Raw genomic sequence first — 7,282 nt, 5'->3', positions numbered from 1 at the left:
GGTTGAGTGTGCCGTCCAGATGTGCCCGATAGGCGGCCCAGTCGGCACGAGCAAAATCGAAGGAAGTGGGGGACACAGGAGGAGGGCGGGAAGCCGCACGCACGAAACCGATGACCGGTGTATGATCGGAAGTGAGCTCGGCGCGAGCCGAGAGCCCCGACATGGCCACCGGGCCCACCGTGATAACCAAGTCGAGGACACTCGGCCGTTGCCGGATGTGACACGGAATGAACGTGAAAGATGGGGGTGAGTGAAGGGTGAGTGCCGGGGAACCCTGGACGACACGAAGGAGCTGAATACCCCGATTGCTCGTGGACAAGCAGCCCCAGTCGCGATGCCGGCAATTGAAGTCCCCCCCTACCACCACCCGGGCATCCATGCGGAATAACGTCTGGAGGCCGCGGGCCGGGAACGGGCCGTGCTCGGGCAAGTAGACCGAGCACACAGTGAGGGGGTGTGGGATGAGGCGGAGGCGGGCAGCCACCGCCTCCACATTTAGAAGCGGCGGGAGCGCGCGCGGGTGATGGGGAAGGGATTCGCGGACAAGGAGGGCAACCCCGCCCCCCCGCGCATCCCTATCCCGACGGATGGTGGCATACCCAGGTGGGGAGAAAGGATGCTGGGGCTTCAGCCAAGTCTCGGTCAAACAGACAATGTCAGGATGGTGGGCATGTAGGAAATGGAAGAAGTCAGCCTGCTTGGAACGAACGCCATGGGCGTTCCAGAGGACCAGTTTAAGGGGGGGCGGAGAACACACCCTGCAAAAAGGCGAGGACGGTGCGGAAAAATATTTCTGCCTGAAGAAGAGGGGAAGAGGCTTGGGAGATGTGGTAGATGCCCGTGGCAAACAACTGCAACCACGGGAGGAGACGGAGGTGCTGTAGCCAGTTGTAAGTCTCAAAGAAGGCCGAGAAGGGGATGTGGGAAGACGAGGAGAGGGAAGCAGACGGAAGGAAGGAAGGTACGCTGCGAGACGATGCCTCACCGGCCGAAGAACGGGCGGGGCAAGCGGATGGAGGCGGACCAGGCGGATGTTCGAGTGGAGGGGGAGGCTGCTGCGGCCCGGTGAGACCTACCGTGGGGTGAGAATGGGGCGGGCCCTGGAGTGGGGAAGGCGAGTGAGAGGGAAGGTCAGAATGAGGCAAATGGAGGGAGGCCCGTGAGGAGGCAGCCAGTGGGGGGGTGGCCTCGGAGGGCGGGTCAGGCTGACCCGGGGACCGGGAGCCCACCGGGCGGGTGTCAGACAGCCTCGAACCCGAGGGCAGCCCCTGGGAAGGAGCAGCAGGTGGGCCCCTCTCGGGAAGAGGGGGAAGGGGGGCCGAAGCCGGTTCAAAGGCCATGGGGACCGACGCAGACCCTGCACCCCATCCCGGCGGCCGATGCGAGGACCAGACTACAGGCGGGGCGACCGGAAGGAGAGGGACGGGGCGGGGCCCTTGCGTGGCGAAGGGGGCCTGAGGGGAAGGTGGAAGCTGTGCCGCAAAAGGAGTGGGCCCCAGAAACAGCGGAGGACCGGCAACAGACGCCGCATAGGAGTGCGTCCCCGGAGGACGGTACGAGGATGGAGGGCGCAAGGACGGAAAGTCATCTGGAGGCACGGCAGCCATGGATGGCCGGGAGGGAGCGGCGTCCTGGAGGTGGTGGCGTGGCGGCTGGGGCCGTGGCAGCTGCTGAAGCGAAGGCCCCTTCCGCCGCAGCTGCTGCTCGAGGAACTTCAAGTAGGAGGGGCAGGTGCGGGCGTTGGCCGGATGCTGCCCCTCACAGTTGACGCAGCAAGGCGGCTCCTCCGGGGTCTTCGGGCAGGCGCCGTGGGCATGCTGCCGGACGCAGCGGAGGCAACGGAACGGGTGGCCACAGTCCTCCACCCGGTGCCCCCACCGCTGGCAGTTGTGGCATTGGAGGGGGCGGGATCCACCCCGAAACTCCTCCCACTGAATGCGGAGCCCAGCCAGGTGTCTCAGGGCGCGGGCCTTCGCCAGCTGAGCGGCATCCGGAAAGACAAGGAGGAACCGGATTACACCGCGGTCCGCCGCCCAGTCCGGCGTCAGGCGACGGAGGGAGTCCGGGCGGACGCCCTCCTCAGCCAGCTCCTCCCACACCGACGCCTCCGCGGCAGTGGGGGGCAGACCAGCCAGGACTAACTTCGGTTTGGCGCGGCCTGCCACCGGGAAAGTATGGCACTGGATCCCATGGGTGCGGAAATACTCCATGAGCACCGCCCTGTCTTGAAGAGAGGTGGGGTGGTACCGTGGGTACCCCCGCAGGTAGTCCACCGTAAAGTCCCCTTGAAGTTTACGGCGCAACTCGCGGTTGCCCCGCAGTGCATCGGCGGTGAGGCGGGTGGCCACAACGATGGGTGGAATACGCTTGACGCGTGGCTCAGAAGAGGCCGGACCACCTGGGGGCACCACTGGGGTGCGCGGAGCCGAAGAGGTGGCGCACGAAGACACCGGTGGCGCCGCAACCACCCCGGCAGCCGGACGGCGGGGCACTGGGTCAGGTGGGGCCCGGGGGTCGGCAGGAGAAAGGCCCAGATGGGGCTCCGCTGCCCCGACGGCTTGAAATGGGGGATCAGCGTCAGCAACCAAAGGGGAAAGCAGGGCCGGCGGGCGGCCCCCCGACACGGCGCAGATGGCGACCGAGGTGGTGGTCATCACAGTGGACGTGGTGGTAGCCGTCGCCGCACTCCGAGGCGTGTGGCAGCTGGAAACGGTGGGTACCGGTCGGGGGGCAGACAGCGATCCTGAGGACAGCCCACGCCAGGTCTCCTCGACCTGCCGAATAAGATGGATGTCCGGCTGGGAGGCAGAGCGGGAGGCGGGCCCCCCACCAGCATCCGCCACCTCCTCCGCGTCAATGCGGTGAAGATCATTAGGCCAGGAAGGCGTGCGGCCATGCGACCAGGGGCGTTCCACCCCCGCCGCGACAGCGTCAATGATGGCCGCCACATGCGCATCCGCCTGCCGCTTCGTGTGGAGAACCTCCGCCTGCTGTTGGCGGCGGTGTTCCCTGGTGTCAGCCCGGGAGATGGCACGAGAAGATGGTGTGCTGCCACCAACCCCATCAGGGCGAGGGCCCGCAAAGTATTGGCGCCGAACCATCGCCTTGGCAGCGTCCTTGCTGTACTTGCTGTTGCGGCGGTCGGCAGCACCTTGCGAAGAGGGTTCGGCCGAGAGAACGTCAGCCTCCGAGTCTGAGGAGGACGAGATGACGTTGGAGCGGTGCCCGCCCGCTGCGGCCCAGTGCTTACCAGGCATGACAGGCGGCGGCGGCAAGGATGGCGGGGCCGCAAGAGACTGATGGTCCACCACAATGGCGTTCGGAGAGGCAGGAACCACGTCGCTGTCCATTTCCAGTTGGGACCACAAATTTATGGTGCAGAAAATCGGGACCACATAATTGGGACCACAAAAATAATAATTGGGACCACACAATCGAAAGGCGAGTCCAGGCCCAATCGATTAATCGAAAGTATCCAAGATTGTTTACATAATGACAAGTGAACAGAAACACTGATTAAAATTAAACGACGCCGCGCCGACACTCACAAACGTTTGTGCAGGTGCACAAATGAATACAGAACACAAAAAACACCACTTCGATGGCGAACTGAAACCACAAACACCGAAACGAGGCAAGAACACTGGAGCGATCGCAAACACTACTGCCGAGGCGAGTCTTGGATTTCCCCTTAACCTTTCCTCCTTTTCCTCTGCCAGACATGTTGAGTTATAGGCTGTACACTGGTCCGCAACCTACGAGAAAGTGGCGCCCCGGCCGCTGGAAATTACTTTTGTTACACGTCCCTCCGCGGAGCGCGACCAATCACGAGCCGCGGAGCGCTCCGATTGGTCGCGCAACAAGAAGCCAAGAAAACTTTTCACGAAAAAAATTCAGTTCCCGTCTCACTCATCTAGCGACAGCGGCACAGCTCAGACCTACGATGCCCCCCAAGACGAGCGGTAAGGCAGCCAAAAAGGCGGGCAAGGCCCAGAAAAACATCTCGAAGGGCGACAAGAAAAAGAAGCGCAAGAGGAAGGAAAGCTACGCAATCTACATCTACAAAGTGTTGAAGCAAGTTCATCCGGACACTGGCATATCATCTAAGGCCATGAGCATCATGAACAGTTTCGTGAACGACATTTTCGAGCGCATCGCGGCAGAGGCCAGCCGCCTCGCCCACTACAACAAGCGCTCCACCATCACCAGCCGCGAGATACAGACGGCCGTGAGACTGCTGCTGCCCGGGGAGCTGGCCAAGCACGCTGTCAGCGAGGGCACCAAGGCTGTCACCAAATACACCAGCTCCAAGTGAGCAGGTCTGGTGTGCACATGCTTACATAAACGGTCCTTTTCAGGACCAAGAACATGATCATGAAAGGAAATGCTTCTGCTGCTGTTCTACAATTCCCTCAATCCCTATGATAGTAAATGTAAGCTTAACCAAGGCAGAAATATTTTCATTAAAAAAAGTCTTTAAGACGCATGGTTTACTGGCTGAGATATATATATATATATTTTTTTTTTTGCTTACTTCTGTGGTCATTAGTACATTGCTACAAATATATTTATATATATAAAAAAATAAATAAAAAAATCCTTTCTATTTAATTTAGTTAGATCATATATCAATATTAATGGCAAAGACCAGTTGCATCGATTCACTTTGAAAATAATTCCATTTGTGCTAAAACTGGACACAGTAAAAAAAAAAAAAAAAAAAAAAAATATATATATACACACACACACACACACACACACATAATTCGAATTCATATTATGCTTAACTGCGTTTGAATTTGCAATCATGCACAAGATGTTTTGTACTTCGAAGTAAAAACAACATAATGTACTATTTAACTACCCACAGTACAAATGGATCCAAAAAAAAAGTGAATTTTCATGCAGACGAAAATGCTTACATTTATTCTATTTATATTAAGTACCCATTACTAACAGCTTATACTGGGTGGAATACAACAGTTGACATGATTTTACTTATATGGCAATTTAATATTTAACCAAAATTAATGGTAAACTAATATTTTAAAGTGTCATTTATGGCCCCTTACCTTCAGCATGTTTGCTTCCTTGCACACAAACGAGGACAAACACATCACCCAACTGAAAAAAAAAAAAAAATTTCACTTGCATCACAAATAATTTAAAATTTTTCACCACATGAAGTAAATATTTCGCAATAAAAAAAAATATAGCCCTAGGACTCGTGTGCACACCTTTTCTTCCCCACATCGCACACGCAAACAAAACTTCCAAATTATTACAAAATCACTCGATTATTATACATACATAAACACACATGTATTTTCCGAATAAGTGAGAAATGCAGGCCGATGAAAGTCAAATTTCGTTTCGGAAATTAAATCTCGCACAACTACCGACACATAACCAAACTTGCGTACATTTACATAGCATTAACCCTCTAAATAATAAACAAATGAAAGCAGAAAAAACAACATCGCTACCCACCGCGCGCGCTCCTGGCGGCGGGAGTAGGAACTACTTTGCACACAGACCGACATAGCCCCCTGCCAAAAACAGTAAAATAAATAATATATATAAGTCTTTTGGCGGGAAAAAATTTCTCAACCGCCTGGGAGCACCCTAGTGTGTGCCTGTCTTTAGGTTATGTTACTTTTAACTTCATTTTCTACAGGCAGACGCGAGGGTGCTCGCCCATTATTTTTATTTTTTTAAATTCTTTCCTACCTTTGGTGTGCCATGCAAGAATTTATCGTCAAAATGGCGGCCCCGAGTGCAAATTTCTCGTCTGCACTGCTGGCTGGATGATTATGTGATGTTTTGAAGGAGGGTGTTTTTTTTTTTGTTTGGATTTTGTGTGAGGGGGGGAGGGGGCTGGGCTAGCTTTTTTTTTTTTTTAAATTTTCTAAACATTCATCTCTTATGTAACAGTGTTCAGCATTAAAAAATTTAAAAGAAGAGGCACTTACTCATCAATTTCAAAACAGCCTATGAAGAAAAATAAAAAAAATTTAAATTCATTCCAGTTTTATACATTCATGATTTGATCACATGTATAACTTTTCTTTTTTATTACCTTATTTAATTTTATTATTATTACTACTATTGCTGCTACAACCTAGAAGATACCTCAGTGATACTAATACCTGCTGGTAAAGTTAAAGGTTTCACCTTTCTTTCTTTAAACATATCACAATACCTTTCTTGAGTTAAATATTATCTAATGGCTTTAAGAAGTTATGGTAATGTTCATCAGTTATAGAGTGTGGGTTTGTGTGTGTGTGTGAGAGTGTATTTTGAAGAGGGCTTTGGTGGTTGGGATGGTGAGGGTGGTGGGTGTTGTGTGTGGGGGGGGGGGGGGGGGAAGTAAAAGAGTGTTCATTACACGATTTCTCCTGTTGTTTGTAACAATCACACCTGGTATAGCTATTTCGAGTGGCAAATACAAACTGCAAAAAAAAAACATCTATATCATTGCCAACGGCCATATCACGATGAACACACCGGTTCTCGTCCGATCACCGAAGTTAAGCATCGTCGAGCGTGGTTAGTACTTAGATGGGTGACCGCTTGGGAACACCACGTGCCGTTGGCACTACTATTTTGCACCCTACAGAAAAAAATTTTTTTTTAAAAATTTCAATTTTAAATTTTTTTTTCCCCCACAATCACCACATTTCCCCCCCCCCCCCCTAACACACACACACACACACTCACTCTCTCTCTCTCAATCAATCAATCAATCAATCAATCAATCACTCACTCAATCACTCACTCACTCACCCACCCAGCAGCAGCTGTGAATCTTTGCATGTGTATACCTCATACAAAATTCAAAGTGAAAAAATAAATAGATAAGTGTATATGTATGTATGTATGTATGTATGTATGTATGTATGTATGTATATATGTATATATATATATATATATATATATATATATATATATAAACACACACACACACACCTATTTTGAAGTTTCTCTGTTTCAGTGGGCAGTTATGTATAATAATGAGAGATTCAAAAAGACGTTGATAACAATGTCATCAATGCCTGTTTAGTGTGCTCATTTGTTGGATGGTCGGCAGCAATACTAGAGGTGGTACAGCTGTAACCTGTAAAATTGTACCTGCAATGTGTTGTGTATGGAAAAAAATAAAAATTATATCATCTAAATTTTTGTTATCCAACAATAACCTTCCCATCAATGCATGATGTCACAGTAGCCATAGCTCTACTCTTTCTGCCATATAACATTGGGGGAAAAAAAAAAAAAAGGA

At 51.5% G+C, this 7,282-nt stretch overlaps 1 non-coding gene across 1 annotated transcript; it reads left to right on the top strand.

The window, feature by feature from the left end:
• The first annotated feature begins 6,479 nt into the window (after positions 1–6,479).
• On the top strand, positions 6,480–6,598 carry LOC134543897 (5S ribosomal RNA). The gene has a single exon (XR_010077344.1). It is a non-coding gene; the product is annotated as a 5S ribosomal RNA (ribosomal RNA).
• The last annotated feature ends 684 nt before the right edge of the window (positions 6,599–7,282 follow it).

The sequence above is a fragment of the Bacillus rossius genome, unplaced genomic scaffold, assembly GCF_032445375.1.
Source record: "Bacillus rossius redtenbacheri isolate Brsri unplaced genomic scaffold, Brsri_v3 Brsri_v3_scf23, whole genome shotgun sequence".
NCBI lineage: Eukaryota > Metazoa > Arthropoda > Insecta > Phasmatodea > Bacillidae > Bacillus > Bacillus rossius.
The sequence above is the reverse complement of the archived record's forward strand: the minus strand, read 5'-3'. Positions and strand labels throughout refer to the sequence as shown.